Raw genomic sequence first — 16,971 nt, 5'->3', positions numbered from 1 at the left:
AGCCCAGAACGGCAAAACTATTACATGCCAAACACTTCTGTAGCTACTTTAAGAACTAAAAACAGAACGGTTTCTAAATATGCATACTAAATAAGTGGAACATATTTCACAAAGTGTTGTCAATTTCATTTTATTTTAGTGTACTGTAAATGACCAATTAGATTACAAAGCCAACTTATTTCTGAATCATCTATACAACAATATGTACATATACTATGTAACATATCCTCTCATTTCAAGAATTCTTGCTTTTAAGCTAAATGAAATCTTACCCACTACTTTTTCTTTTTAAGATATAGTACAGAAATGTGAAAGCAAAAATTATAATTTCATCAAAACACAAGAACAAAAATGCTAAACTAGCCCAAGCAGACATATCCTGCGCTCCCTCAGCACACAATCCTGCCAGCATTATTCAGCACCAGTGAGCAAATGAAATTTGTGGAGAACACGAAGGAGTATCATCATAGCAATTTATGAACTTGTCACCTAAGGAATGTACTGAAAATATTTCAAGAGTGAGATTTGGCAGCAGAAACAATTTTCTCCCAATCTCAGCTAAGTTACTTGCTACAGAAAGCTTCAGCTTAGTACAAAACAAGCAGTAGATAGAAGTAAAGACACAGCCTTGCTAGGAATTACAGAATAGAATAAAACAGCTAATTAGCTCACCAAATAGCCTTTTGCTAAAAACCTGCATTCTTCTCTTTGTCTCAGGCTTCTGGTTTCCAAAGACAAATTACGTGCCCTCTGACAGAATGATGACAAAAGGGCACTCGGTGAGCTCTTTTCTTCTCTTCCCACTGGAAGAAAACTGAACCACACTGCAGTCTCCAAGAGTAAGTACTTCATATGAGCATGCTCGGTATCTAATTTAAATGACTTGGTATTTCATCTCAGCATGTGATGGCCTATTTCCAAACAAACCCAGAGAGCTGCAAATTCAATTGAAGATCATTAACTGCAATAAACTAAACGGAACTGCCAAATGATAATTGATTTGTTTTTGACTTCATGATTTTTGTGGTTCATTTAACTTGATGTGACTGGAAGTAATTATCTCTATACTTTTTTTTTTTTTAAACAAGTCCTTAGGCTTCAGTATTTCATTAACTATATCAACATAGGTATCTCCCAAAATACTGAAATGAACTGAAAATATCAAGACATGCAGGATGTGATTCCAAAAAATAAATCTGACCACTGAGTAGGCAAACGATAAACCATTCCCATTTCACTTTTTAACCCCTTATTCTGTACTCTTGGCTATACATCAAATAAAACAATCTGCAAACTATCCAGTAGTATTTTAATTTTGCCTTTGGAAATATTAATACACATCAATAAACTGAAATGTTCATTATCTTTATTAAACATGTCTGCTATCTTCAAAAATATAGCAGTAAAGATTTTCCCATCTATAGAGTATATATTATATAATGAATTATAAGCTTATGTAACAACAGACGTCACCCAAATATTGATAAAGTTATACAGGATTAATAAATTTTTTTTGCATTCTTAAAAATAATTTTTACAAAAATTCCCCCCGCCCCCACACACAAATCAACCACATAGTTTGCATATGTATGCTTATGTAATCAAATAACTAATTTGCCTGGTTTGCTGAGTAAGTTGCTACAAAGGCCATACACTTTTGCAAGATGGAAATATGGTCAAGATGCTCACTATGACCATTTAAATCTTTCAGGAAAAAAAAAAAAAAAACTAGCACAGCAGATATAGCCCCACCAAAAACAAACAGGAAATTCTTATGAATCCACTTCCCATTTTCACCTTGAAAATCGGAAGTGTTCATACACTCGATACACGCCAAGCTTAAGGATAGCAAACCACAGGCAGAGTGGGGCTAACCCATCTAACTGTGTCCATATACTAATTTACGATTTTCCTTTCTACACTTCCCCATCATTAAATACCTAACTACCCCAATACAAATGTCTCATTTTTTAAAAAAATTTTCTTTAATGTTTTTTTTTGAAAGAGAGACAGTGTGAGCAGGAGAGGGGTAGAGAGAGAGAGGGAGACACACAGAATCTGAAGCAGGCTCCAGGCTCCAAGCTGTCAGCACAGAGCCCAACGTAGGGCTTGAACTCATGAACCGTGAGATCATGACCTGAGCCGAAGCTGGATGTTACACCGACTGAGCCACTCAGGCACCCCACAAGATGAGACCATTTTGTAAATAGTAGCCTTGCTTCCCCTTCCCTCCTGACTCCAAATTAATCTGGAAGACCTGGGGAAGTAAGAAGGCACAGGAAACAAATTCCATGGGAGCAATGAAGATAAGGCCCTTCTTTCATAGATGGTGAGGCAAGATCATTAAAAGGCTCAGAGAAGTTATTAAAAAAATGTTAAAAAAAGAACATGGACAACTATTTACGGAACCACACCTGACTCCAATACCTTCCCCCCCCCAAAAAAAAGTGTTAAGTTCAAAGAAAGCTACTAACATATCATTTTCTTTAGCATTCTATCAAAGCAGCTCATTCTTATTGCCAAGGAGTGTTAGGTAGGTTTAATTGCAAGGTCTATGGGCAATGTATGCTACATAAGCATCCTCTCTCTAAAGAAAAAGCCCAGGAAAAGAAGGAGCACAGAATAAAAGCAAATACCAAGAGTCATACAAGGTATCAAAAAGTGTCAACATGCATATGTTTTATGTATTGTTAAGTCTAATAAGTTTTGTGCACAGTATGTGTCAGGGTGATGATCCTGTTTTAAAAAAGAACTTTTAGAAAACTATGATTTCTGAAGGAGAAAGGAAAAGTTCTTCACTAAAACAAACAAATCTACTTTTTTTTTGGTGCCATAAATAAATATTTATTTTATTAGAAGAAAAAACTGCTTTATTATTATTTTTTTATTTTTATTTTTTATATATTATTTATTGTCAAGTTAGCTAACAGTGTATATGGTGTGCTCTTGGCTTTGGGAGTAGATTCCTGCAATACGTCACTTACATAAAATACCCAGTATTCATCCCACCAAGTGCCCTCCTCAATGCCCATCACCCATTTTCCCTGTCCCCTGCTCCCCCCCCCCACCAACTCCCTTCCACCCTCAGTTTGTTCTCTGTATTTAAAAGTCTCTTATGGCTTGCCTCCCTCTCTGTAACAAATCTACTTCTGATCTATAAATACTTATTAAAAACATGTTACATATGAGGCATGGTGCAAGGCAATGTACAGTAGAAACAAACAAAAGGACGATTATCCCTGTCTTCAAACGAGCTTGTAGAAGATGAGGCAAGAATACATGACACTATTACAAGGTGATCACAGCAAAAGAGAGAGGTGCCTTGCTGCACTGGGGAGTTTAGAGGGAAGAGAGACAGCATTCTGATGAGGGAAATTTAGAGAAGGCTTTGGGAGGGGGTGACCTTTTTGAAATGCCCTGGATAAACACTGAGGATCTGGACCAGAAAGAAGATGCAGGGAAGAGGAAACGGCCAGACTGGAGGCAGAGCAGCAGAGCAGGAGAGGACTGGGAACTGGCCGCACTGGTGTGAGTGCTGGGAAATGTAGGCTGTCAAAACTGGGAAGAGAGAAAAGAGAGGAAGGGAAGCTAATATTCAGGGGTGGAATTTGGAAGCAGACAGCAAGAAGTGCTTTATATCCTGCATAATGGAGGAGCTAGGCTGGTCATGTGCTCAACAGCTAAATGAAGGATATAACTTTGGAAAGATCGGCAGACACAAAAGTAGGTAAAAAGGCATTAATTCCAGCCCACTGGCATAGCACAGCCATTTTTTAATTTACGTTTTGGATTCTTCCATGTTACTTAATAATAGCTCTTTAACCTGAATTTTCTCTCTCCTATACATTCAACTTTAGCATTGTGATTTAACATTGAGGTAATCTTATAATTACATTTACCTTTGATCTTAATTAGAGATCCTACCTTTTTTAAACATCTTTATCTCTTATCGTTCTTTTTTTTTAATGTTTACTTATTTATCTATCTTGAGAGACAGCACGTGTGCACACACACAAGCGGGGGAGGGGCAGAGAGAGAGAGAGAGAGAGAGAGAAAGAGAGAGAGAAGCGCGCGAGAGCCACTCCCAAGCAGGCTCCCTGCTGTCAGCACAGAACCAGATGCAGGGCTCGATCCCACTGATCTGAGCTGAAACCACGAGTCGGATGTTTAACTGACTGAGCCACTCAGGGACCCCTCACCATTGATTTGCTTACCCTTTTCTCTACCTACAAAACTTGATAAAATGTTTCCTAAATATTACTCTGCTAAGAATGAATGAATCTGTAAAAATTCAACAAAAGATATAATCTATTTCTATGACAAGTGAGTAACCTCTAAAGACTTTGCACAGTTCTGGTGCAGTGCAGGAGGATGGACGGATATCTCTATGACTAAACATACTTGCCATTCGTTGGACAGTGAACTACAGGGAGGGAACCGGAGACAAGAGGAGGGAGAATGGAAGGGAGCGCGAGAACCTTCTACTGCAACTTGTCGCCATTTTGGTTTTCACCGTAGTTCACATTAGGATCATTTGTGTAGCTGAAAAACTCAGGCACACGTAGTCAGGGTCCAGAAATCTTTCAATCTGACCAGTTGGTGTGGGGCCAGACATTATGAAGAAGCTCTCTCCATGATTTTGAGGTTCCTCTGGTTACAAGCCACTGTTCTAGGCACTCGCTAGTGTGAAGGGAGACATGGATACATAAATAATCATGAAGTACTGACACTACACAACTTGTCGGTAGAAGATTCCTTTTTATTTTTTACTGCTTTCTCACTCAGAAATCTTCAGATGGCATTTAAAAATGTGGAAGCACTTTGCTTTTTAAAAGTCTTCAGTCTTAATGCAATGAAATTAGGAATTTTTTTCAAATACATACAGCAAAAAAGTGAGCCCCCAGAAGTGTCCAATAACAAGTAGTAACAGGAAGAATCCCTACAAAATCTGGGGCATGTATTTGCAAGAATCGTGGGCAAAGGAATACATTTTGCATGATAATTTATTGTCTGAAAAAGCTAAATTTTAAAACATATTTCATAAAATAAACTTAAATATCCTAGTGACTTTTACTGCAGTGATAAGCCCTTAGCATCTACTTAGCATGCGGCAAGATAATGAATAGACTTAATTATACATTATTTTGGCATTCAAACAGTCTCTTGCTTGAGACAACGCTTAGAGTATAAAGAAAACCTCTCATGCTTTCCTAGAAAAACAAAAGCAAACACAAAACAATTTTGCTTCTGAATAAAGACATAAGAGAAGAATATTTTGAAAATACTGTATTGTGCACATGAAAAGAGAAAATGAGGATGGGGTGGGACTATTTTCTGCTTTCTACTAAGACACAGAGCACTAATGCCTCTTTCCCCAAATCAGAACAATCATATTTTTCTCCCATTATTCTTAAGGATATTCTTAATCAGTTAGTTAAAATATTAAGTATTACAGAAATTTGGAACTCTTAAAAAACAAGTTGTTCTCTGTTGTTCATTTATTCATTCAGTATACAAATACTTATCAAGCATCAACTCTATCAGACACTGTTGTATGTATTAGGGAAATGTTTTCAGTGGTACAAAAGTTACAAAGACCTCTCACAGAGCTTATATTCTTATTAGGGAAAAAACTCAATGAACAACATATAAGATAGTGGGAAAGGGTTATTATGCAAACAACTAAGACAGGCTGAGTAACCGAGTGAATGGATGGTCAAGACAAGTCCTGAACAGGCAACATGTAAGCAACATCTTACACAGTAGCAGAAAGAGGGAAAAGGAGTCCAGATAGAGTGGACAGTTAGTCTAAAGGCTTTAAGGTTAGCATATCTAGGGAGAAGAAGGAAGGCCTCAGTGTCCACAGTGTGGTAGGGATGAGGGGAAAACAGTTAAGAGATGAGAGACAGCAGGTCAACCAGCGCTGGATTTATAAGCCAAAGAAGGGACTCTGGATTTTACTGTAAGTGGTATGGAAAGCCACGGGAAGGCTGTGGGATGATCTGCTTACCTTTTTACATTTTACAGAAGATGCTTCTGGCTACAGTGTGGAGAATGGACTGCAATGGGTCAAAAATAGAAGCAGGGGAAAAGCTGAGAGGCTGCTGCTGTTGTTTGGGTGAGAGATGATAGTGGCACAGATGATTTGGGACACTTTCTGAAAAGAAGAAGGGTAAACAGGGCCTACTGATAGACTGAAGAGGAAGGAAGGGTCAATGAAGGAAAGAGAGAAATTAAGGATGCCTGTAAAATCTTTTTGTTTTCTGATTACATCCACTAGACACTATGTGGACAGGTCAGTGAGAAGAGACATGCAAGAGCCTAGACATCTAGGCAGGCGATGTAGATTTATGGATGATTGGCATACGGTGTGCAAAGAGCCTTGGAAGTGAATGAGATGACTTAAAAGAGAACACAGGATAGATGCTGTGTTTTCATCAATCAACGATGCCTACTACGTGCCAGGCCCTATGCTAGGTGTTTGGTGCAATCTATGGAAACAAAATCTAGATCCTTGCCCTCATGGAGCTTATACTCTATCAGAGAAGATAGACAAACATAATAAATAAGTAAACTATGTAGTATGATAGAAGGGGTAAATGCTATGGAAAAAGGAAAAAGGAAAAAGGAAAAAGGAAAAAGTTAGGAGTGTTGCAAGGATAACAGGGGTCAGGGTCTCACTCAAAAGATGGGAAGTGAGCAAAAAGCCAAGCAGAGAGGGAGAGGTCAGTGCTAAGGCCCCGAGGCAGGAATAAGTAAGATTTTCCAAAATAATTTCACTAGCATATTTGAAGAATGGCAGAGAGACCAAAATGGCTGTGGCAAAAGAAAAAGAGCCAGTAAAAGAGTAGCCAGAAAAGCAGCAAAAAACCCGGAAGTGCATGATGTCATAGAAGCCAAGGGGAAAAAGGTGTCAAAGGACTCACTATGCTGAATGTTGCCAAGAAACTGAGTAAGATGAAAACAAAGAGATTCTTAATGTTGGAAGAGTAATGTGGTCAGTAGAGAAGAGAGCCACCTCTGCAGAAAGGCAGGGAAGGAGATACATTTGGCAAGAGATACGTTCATTTCTAAAGGTAGTAAGACAAGTTGGCTCTCAGGACTTGACTAAATTCTTGATTTACTGCAGCCAACAAACAAGGATTTAAAAATATTTTTTTTTCAATATTTAAGGTTTATTTATTATTACTGAGAGACAGAGCATGAGCATGGGAGGGGCAGAGACAGAGCATGAACATGGGAGGGGCAGAGAGAGGAGGAGACACAGAATCCGAAGCAGGCTCCAGGCTCTGAGCTGTCAGTACAGAGCCCAATGCAGGGCTCGAACTCACAAACTGCAAGATCATGACCTGAGCCGAAGTCGGATGCTTATCCAACTGAGCCACATAGGTGCCCCAAGGATTTAAAAATTTAATAGTCAATATCATCAATCAATTTTGGCATCCAGAAAGCCCATCCTGCTTATTTTCTCACTCCATTAATTATAAACCACCCAAAAATTACTACTCTAAGTGATTTTCTAAAAATAAAGAAAAAAGAAAGAAAATCAGAAGAAAAGCTAAAAATTCATAAGCCAGACCAGCAACTTCAGCAACACCATGATACCAAGTATCATTTATTGAGAATCACTTCAGGTATTGTGGGTATGTGACTGATCTTTCTTTTGCACAAGAACACCATCAGATGGGTTTTACTATTCGCACTATATATGTGAAAAGGTGAAAACAGACAGAAGCTATTTAGGGTTGCATGGCTATGAAACTGAAGAAAGGGGTAAGAAAGAGTGCATGTTTTTCCTGCTCTGCCACATGGTGTCTCCCTTCTATTCATACTCTTCTAAAACAAGAGGGCAAATGGGTAGGTTTTCTTCTTTGCTTTGCTGGACACTCCCTGCTAGCCAGATAAGGTGATTTTTATTCTTTCCAGTCCTACTACAACCATTAACATTGTTGTACTAACAAATAGATAACTTCCTCAATTTTTTGTCTCCTTCCTCTCTCCTATCCATCCATCCATCCATCCATCCATCCCTTCATTCATGTAATAAATACTACTACATACAAGTAGATACTTTGTACTAATGCAGAAAAGTTAGTTTTCTAAAATACCAATAGTACTTTCCAAAATAAGCATCACTGGTGTATAAAAAGAATACTTTACCAGTATGTCAACAATGGTGTTGTACTTTTTTAAATAAGTTACTAAATTGATACCAGGAATTAGGTTAGATATCTTAATGCTCTTTTAGAAAAACTACTTTCTGACAATTCATGGCCAAATTTTTTTTACTATATATATACAATCATGTATAAGGTTTACAGTCTAATGACCTATGAAGAATCAATTTAAATCATTTTAAAAAAGTTTTAATGTTTATTTAATTTTGAGACAGACAGAGCAGGAGTGGGGGAGGGGCAGAGAGAGAGGGAGATACAGCATCTGAAGCAGGCTCCTGGCTCTGAGCTGTCAGCACAAAGCCTGATGTGGGGCTTGAACCCATGAACTGCGAGACTATTACCTGAGTTGAAGTCAGCTGCTTAACCGACTGAGCCACCCAGGTGCCCCATCAACTTGTCATTTTTATGTGATAATTTAAAACTTCTGATGGAGATAGCTCATCCTTAAATTTTCTTGTTATAATTGACATATAAATTATAATCTGCTGATAACTGAGAAAAGAATAAAGATTTTCAATGAGTTTAAGAAAGGGTCACAACACCTCATGATACAGAGACAAAATCCTATTCAAGAAATCAGACTCAAAATATCACTAAGGTCACCATTGCTTTTTAAAAATTATTTAGAGTGATGATAGATAAACTTCAGTCATTTCAATTAGTGTGTGCAAGGCAAGCACCAGATGCTCATTAGGCCAGGTTATATAAACAGCAACAAAGACAGAAAACAAGATGCCATAAGTCAAGAGAATAATCAACAGGAATCGCTGCATAAATTAAAGTTTCTGTACTGTGGAACATGTCACACAGCTGTTAAAAACAGGAAGGGAGAAAGAACTGTATGTCCTGTCATGGGAGGTATCTATGATATCTATGTATATTATCTTGGGTAAAAGAAGCAAGAAGCAAGAGAACAGTATGGATAAAGGCTACTTTCATTTTTTATTTTATACTCTTGTGCTAAATTGTTTTTGACAGCACATACTAGTTATGTAATTAACAATAAAAAAAAAAAGAAAGGAAATGGGAAAGGTAAGAAGAGGCGGGAGGAAGGGAAAAGAAAAGGGAAAAAAAATAATAGGAGCTAGGAACAAGATGACAGATTTAGAGGCTGGCGGTGTGATGTGGAGACATCTGGAATGAGATGTCTCAGACCGTAAGTCCTAGTCCTACTACTGGATTTGGGCAAGTTAAACTCTCTAAGGTTCAGTTTACTCATACGTTGAGTGACGATAACACTATTTCTTATCCTATGGAGTTACTGAGAGCAGTAAATAGCCACTTTTTGAAATGTGCCTAGTACAGAGCCTGATTAAAATGCTAAAACAACTTCACATCTTTTCTTCTTTATATCACAATCTTAACGTATATTCTATTTGGTACAAATTTTTCCCACTAATTTAGAAAAACAGGTTTTTAACAATGACCACAAAGCCAATCCGGTAGGATAACTTATGCTGGTGGTACTATTAGAACTATATTTCACCTGGGATTTTCTAGTCCACCTGCACATGAGTGCCTAGGTCCTTGTCCTTGCTCATACAGCCCAGAGCCCTAAATTTTGGGCTTCTTATTTGGAAATTTCATTCTTCAATTTGTCTGCAGCACACCATTAAGCATATCTCCTTAAGTCATTCTGCAGAAGGGTAGAAAATAGATATTAGTCAGGGGACATATTCTGAAGACTATATTTTCATGTTTAAAAAAAAAAAAGGCAAAAAAGCAAAACTCTCACCATAAACCAGAAAAGATTTCAAAGTAAATAATAAAATTCTTAACTTCTAATTCAGATTAAGAATAGATTAAAATTTTTAGATTGGTTTTTCACACTAACCTAATTCAGTCAACATAATGTTCACATTTGCTTTTCAAACGCTGGCTTCATATGTTCCCACATGGGCCCTATTCAAAGCTCATGAATTTTCTTAATAAGCAAAGTCTTGCCTAATGAAGCATTATTCTTGTGAATCTTACAATATTCTGTCCCTCCCTCTTCTAATTAATAAGACTTTTCTTCTAAAAAAAATTACAATGCTGTTCACAATGTTTTTTTTTTTTTTTTTATGTTTACATGCTACTGTCTGTAGATTTATGCATCCATCGGCACTCCAAAACCTAATCTCGTATTTTAAAAGTCTAAAATCTAGAGCAGGGGTCAATAAACTTATTCTTCAAAGGGCAGTAAATATTTTAGGCTTTGTGCACAGTCTTTGTCACACAACTATTGCCTCTGATATTGCAGTGAGAAAGCAGTCACAGACAATATGGAAACAGATGAATGTGGCTGTGTTCCAATAAAACTTTATTTACAAAAACAGGCAGCATGCTGGATTTGGTCCACAGGCCCCTACTGCCAAATCCTAATCTAGAATATCAATTAACTGGAATGTTATGACAATCTTCTAAAAGTTTAGTTAACACATGCCTCCGTCCAATTGGTTTAATAGATTATTTTACTTGTTAATGATTAGTATTTACCACTTTTACAGAGAGTAAATTATTTTCTATTCATACTCATTTCCTTTAGGGTCTTCCTAGTATTTAACCAATTTTTCATAGTTCTGTACTTAGCTAACTAAATGTCAGTATGTCTCTGAAAATGCTTTACAAAATTCACAAATAAAACAAGCATTTACATGTTTACTTTTTCCTTCATTAAAAATTCCCACTAGTTTAGAAAAGTAGGTCTTAACAATGACCACAAAGCCAATCCTTCAGGATAATATATGCTGGCAGTACTATTAAATATATATAGTTCACCTGGAATTTCCTAGTCTACCTATACATGAGTGTCTAGATCCTTGTCCTTGTTCTTATAGCCCTGAGCCCTAAACTTTGTTATTAACAGAGATATTCATTTAAGGTATGGCAGCTAGTCTCTAAGATACCCTTCAAGGATCCTCACCTCCTGGTATTCACTCCACTGTAGTCCCCTTCACTGCAGCTTCTGTCTTGGTTTCTTAGATAGCTCACTCTGGACAAAGCCAGATCTTGAGGGCCACATAACCCTGTGGAGGGGCCCACATGGAGAGAAACCAGCTAGCCAGACCCAACTTGCCAGCCATGTGATCCTCCAGCCAAACCTTTCAAACTTTTAGAGACTAAAGCCCCATGGAACTAAAGCTTCATAAGACACCCTGAGACAGAACTGCCCGACCAAGCAGCTCCAGAATTCCTGCACCACAGGAACTGTGATAATAAATGATTATTGTACTAAGTCTAGGGGTGATCTGAGGACACAGCGGATCCTCCTTATCTGATTAGATTATAATTTAGCCTATTTTGTAGACCTTAATGAATATTTTGGCTCATGGCAGCTACAGTTGATAAACAAGCATCTCCTGTCTTGCAATAAGATGAGTTCAGAGGACAAGACTGATATTAGCAACAATCAATTAGGCTGCACAGTAGTGATGACTACGAAGCTGTTTGTTCAACAGCATTCAATGTTAACTTGATGCTTCCTGTGTGGAAAGCAGTGTGTCAGGATGTAAAGGTTGTTTGATTTCTCCATACTGGCACATGACCCACAGTAACAGTTACATGCAAAAACAATCCTTACTTTGCCTCCATCGGTGCCCATGTAAATCTCACTGTTGCACAGAGCAGTATTTTTAAATCGTGGTCTAACCCATTAGAAGATAATGAAATGTAGTTAATGAGATGCTTTCTACCACCTCTTTTAAATAATTAAACAGAAGAAACGATACAGGTAATAAAGGGAAAGCATTTTTTTTTATTTCAGTTTTATAGGAAAAAAAATGTTATGTGGATAATACATTTCGTAATAATATATATTTCCTACTGTGGATCCTGGTCAAGGAAGTTTGAAATCAGTGACATGAAGTACCAAATGTTAACATTCTTAGGAACTAACAAGTCGCCACGTTCCCAGTTCTCACCCATCACGTTCTTCTCTTCTGACTTCTCTTCTGCCTGCCTGTTAAACCTGGGTTTCAACCACTTACTTTATTTTCACGTTGAGATTTTATTAAATTTTTTTTAATTTTTTTAAACATTTATTCGTTTTTGAGAGACAGAGCATGAGCAGGGGAGGGGCAGAGAGAGAGAGGGAGACACAGAATCTGAGGCAGGCTTCAGGCTCTGAGCTGTCAGCACAGAGCCCGACGTGGGGCTCAAACCCACTAAGTGTGAGATCATGGACCTCAGCTGAAGTCGGATGCTCAACCGACTGAGCCACTCAGGCACCACATCACGTTGAGATTTTAAAATCTATGTGGAAATTGGCTCTGGCCCAGTTGTTTTCTTCCCCTATCCTCAGTCCTGCCCATTTTGAGAATAGGGAAGTGCCTTCTTCTTGAGAATACCCCTTTTAAAACACACTTAGTGGTTGTCTCAAAAGAGTGAGGCAAGTAATGAGAGGAAGATCATATAGGGAACTTGAAAGGACCCTGAGATCACTGAAATTTCTGACTAAATGAATCATATTCACTTCTCCAACATGGTAGAAATAATTACATATGCTGGACTTACAAGGTTGTTTTTTAGCTCTATAATGCCCCAGAAACAATGGTATTTTCCACTAGTGGACTTTCAGATTGCTATGACTTATATGCAGTATATAAAGTTGTATGCTTTTATAACAAACCTTACAAAGTATCTTGAGTCCAAGAATTATCCCCCAGCTCTCTCTTCTGTAGTGCCTGGCACAGATTTTGCATTAAAATGATAAATGACAAAGCGGCACCTGGGTGGGCTCAGTCGGTTAAGGGTCCAACTTTGGCTCAGGTCATAATCTCACCGTTTGTGAGTTCAAGTCCTGCGTTGGGCTCTGTGCTGACAGCTCAGAGCCTGGAGCCTGTTTCAGATTCTGTGTCTCCCTCTCTCTCTGCCCCTCTCCTGCTCAGATCCTGTCTTTCTCATTCTCAAAAAATAAATAAACATTAAAAAATAATAGAAATAAATGTTTAAAATGATAATGAATATTTTCAAAAAGACATTTTGGTAATCTAAAAAAAAAAAAATCCAATCAAGTGATCGTTCATTTGCTTATTTATAATGCTTCAAGAGAAAGGCATTGTTATCAGTAAGGAAGTTTTTGTAGCTTTAAACCAATTATTTCTACCACTGAAAATATAAATACTAATAAACAGAGCTAAACATTTCTTTGAATAGGAGGATTTCAAGATTACTCCAAAATGAGTCCGAATAAGCAAAAGGTCAGGATGATGATACTACTGCACATAGATGGCTGTTTTTCTACCAAAAAGGCACAATGAAGCTTAAGAGAAACTATGGGAAAGATGATACTAAGATTCAGCTGATTAATAACTTCTAAAAAACAAGCCACAAGGAGGAAATGGGGAATCAACATGCTGTAGCCAGACCTCAACATTTAATAAGGAAATGGACTGATGTCTTTGGAAAAGCACAGAAAAGTAACTAATCAAATTCCTCTAGAATGAGATCAAGAAACGAAAGGGCGGGGGGGGGGGGTGGCATTAAATCACAAAAAGTTCTAATAAAAAAAAAAATTCTTTTCCAAAGTTCTTTTCCTAAGCCACATTCCGATTTTTATTAATTATTCAAAAAGCGGTTGTTTTTCATGCCAATAGAATTTTAGCACAGTTATGTCATCCTCATCCTATCCCCAGTCTAAACAAGACTTAAGAACATGTCTTACAGTCTGTCCTTTGGCCTAAATTGCAGAATGTGTTGGCATTTGCCAAATCTACTTTTCTAACCCAAATGCCTGCCTGGAATCTCTACTAGGTTTTCCCACAACCATTTCAAACTCACCCTACCAGGAAACAAATTTCTTCTGACCTCCATCCTTCAATCCACAACTCCTCCCTAACTTGCCACCTTGCCCTGCTCCCAAAAAGAATAAACCATTTCTCTCATTTCAAAACATGGAGTTTCCAAACCAGCTGCCTAAGTCACAAAGCTGGAAATTATTCTTCCCATGTAATCCACCAGATGCTGTGTGCTTGGCCTCCAAAATTTCTCCCCCAATTAATCTACTTTCCTGTAACTCTGCTGATGCTGCCCTTAATTCATGCAGCACCTTTTCCCATTGGGACAAATGCAGTAGCTTCTTCACTATTCTTTTTCTATTTAAGTTTGCATCATTTAATTCTCCACCAGGCAGCCAAAGTCATATACAAGACGGCACTCTCCTATATAAAACCGTCACAGTTTCCCACGGCATCTGAAATAAAGTGCTAAGACCGTAACTGGTCTACAAGGCCCTGCACTGTGGCCGCTGGCCCTGTCTCCAGCTGCAGATGGGGAGGCTCCCCTCACTCCTGCAAGGAATCCAGATGCTTTCAGACTCTGTGGATTTTTACAGCCCACGAGGTTCTTTCCCAGCAAACTAACTCCCCATACTTATCTGTCAGGTCTCAGCTTAAGTACTTAAAAACACACGTATATATTGGGGTGCCTGGGTGGCTCAGTTGGTTGAGCATCTGACTTCGGTTCGGGTCATGATCTCACAGTTCGTGAGTTCAAGCCCTGTATCGGGCTCTGTGCTGACAGTTCAGAGCATTGAGCCTGTTTCTGGGTCTCCCTCTCTCTCTGCCCTTCCCCCACTCACACTCTCTCTCTCTCTCTCAAAAATAAACATTAAAATATATATACACCTATATATTTACCTGTGTGGTTATTAGCCTAATGTCCATCCATCTCTCCTCTGTGCTGACAGCTGCTCAGCTGACAGTGACAGTGTCTATTTTGTTCTTCAACACTGACCCCAGAAACTACCATAGGCTTTGGTATATAATACAAGCCCAATAAATATTTGTTCAGTGAAGGGAGTTTCCTTTAAATTCATCTCACCACTAAGATTGCATAATACATAAAATTTTATATGTAAAATTTTATATAAAATTTTTATTCAGTGTTCACAGGATAAGAAATGAATAAACTCCTAAGAATACTGTCAGTGAAAAATAATCTCAACATATAAAGTACTATAAATCTATCCATTTGCCTTTTGGGATTACATTAATTTAATGAGTCAAATCTGCAAAATAAGGCCTTAAAGATAAACAAGCATTACAGGCTATTATAGTTATGCCATGGAAATATTTACTCTAGGTTGGCTATTACCAGAAGCATTAATAAACTGCAGAGCCAGGAACATCATTTCTAATATGATTTGTTCCCTAAATGGTACTGAAATGATTAGATGAAAAACAGATCAATTTTAATATTTTAAATTGTTTATATCCTCCTAAGTTTTTCTTTCTTATACATTCACAGTGCTGGAAGTATCACTGTTATATTTCCAAAATGAACATACTAACCTGAAAACAGATATGATTTATGAAAAGGATGTATTAAGACAGAAAACAGAGAAGGAAAATAACTTGGGGGAAACGCAGCTGAGAGGAGTGACTTTAATTTTCCTTACTAATTTTATTTCACAGTCCTGATGTTCTTAATACTAAAGTAAAATTCTGGTTTAAACACTTTACTCTCAGTTCTGTTCATATCTGTTATTAACCTAGCACATGCATGAAGGTTTAAACCTGCACATGCATGAAGTGGCCACATTCTCCTTACCCCTCAATCAACTCTATTATTCCCATTATTCATCATGACACTGATGAGAGTAACAGTGTCAGGTTGTAGACCCAAAACGGTGCTCTCTGCTCAAATTTAAAATATGTAAGTAATTTGACAAAGAAATCTTTGAAAAACAAGCAGTAATTTCTATGACGCTTGGTCAGCCATCACTAAGCACTCTCTCTGCAATAGTATTTCTCACCATTGAATGACACAGAAACATAAATAAATAGATCACATTAAAAAAATTAAAATGTCCCAGTCTCACTTTTATAAAAGCATGTTCTCATAAAACTCATTTCTCTTACCATTCTTTTCCTATTTCCCATTTAAAAGTACAGCTTGGGGGGCGCCTGGGTGGCGCAGTCGGTTAAGCGTCCGACTTCAGCCAGGTCACGATCTCGCGGTCCGTGAGTTCGAGCCCCGCATCAGGCTCTGGGCTGATGGCTCGGAGCCTGGAGCCTGTTTCCGATTCTGTGTCTCCCTCTCTCTCTGCCCCTCCCCCGTTCATGCTCTGTCTCTCTCTGTCCCAAAAATAAAAAATAAAATAAATAAATAAAATAAAATAAAATAAAATAAAAATTAAAAAAAAAAATAAAAGTACAGCTTGGGAACACTGAAAACGTAACGCCATTCTCCCAGGGGAATGAAGAATGGAAAATTAAGGTGAAGATGAGCTGGTCTGATTTTTCAACCCCATATTTCACTCTAAAATACTTCCATCTGAAGATTTACTTGTGTCTTCTTCACACAGGCCCAAAGCCATTGACCGATGCTTACAACAGGGCTACAATACGTGGTAGCCAGCGTACAAGGTGGTCCCCAGTGATTCCCACCTCCTGGTACTCAGGCCCTTACGCAGGTATCTTGCACATGAAACACACCCGACTGGGAGATACAACAGGATATTGCACAAGTGACAAAAGCTTGACTGCTAAGGACAGGTCACTGAAAACACTGGCTTCCCTCTTGCTCTGTCTTCACTCACTCACTCTGGGTAAAGCCAACCAGGATCAACTTGGAAGCAGATCCACCAGCCCCAGTGAAGCCTTCAGGTGACTGCAGCTCTGACCAACATCTTGGCCACAATCTCTTAAAAGACGCTTCGCCACAAGTGCCCAGTCAAGTCACTTCCATAATTCCCGACCCAGAAACTCTGAAATTAAGTGTTTGTTGTTTGAAGGCTAAGTTTTGAGGCAACAAGAGACTAAAACACAATACTTCCTCATTTTTCATCCATCACAGTTACAACCAATTTGAA

General features: G+C 38.2%; 1 protein-coding gene across 7 annotated transcripts in view; it reads right to left on the bottom strand.

Moving 5' to 3' along the window:
* PLEKHA5 (pleckstrin homology domain containing A5) overlaps positions 1-16,971 on the bottom strand; it is a 240,809-nt gene that overhangs the window by 156,117 nt on the left and 67,721 nt on the right. For 2 of the 7 annotated variants that reach the window (XR_006204715.1, XM_042945929.1), the window contains one exon: positions 9,664-9,813. The exons of the other annotated variants lie outside the window; for them this stretch is intronic. The gene's annotated coding sequence lies outside the window, so the exon portion shown is untranslated. The remainder of the gene's footprint in view (positions 1-9,663; positions 9,814-16,971) is intronic. 7 annotated transcript variants of the gene reach the window in all.

The sequence above is a fragment of the Panthera leo genome, chromosome B4 (assembly GCF_018350215.1).
Source record: "Panthera leo isolate Ple1 chromosome B4, P.leo_Ple1_pat1.1, whole genome shotgun sequence".
Lineage (NCBI taxonomy): Eukaryota > Metazoa > Chordata > Mammalia > Carnivora > Felidae > Panthera > Panthera leo.
The sequence above is the reverse complement of the archived record's forward strand: the minus strand, read 5'-3'. Positions and strand labels throughout refer to the sequence as shown.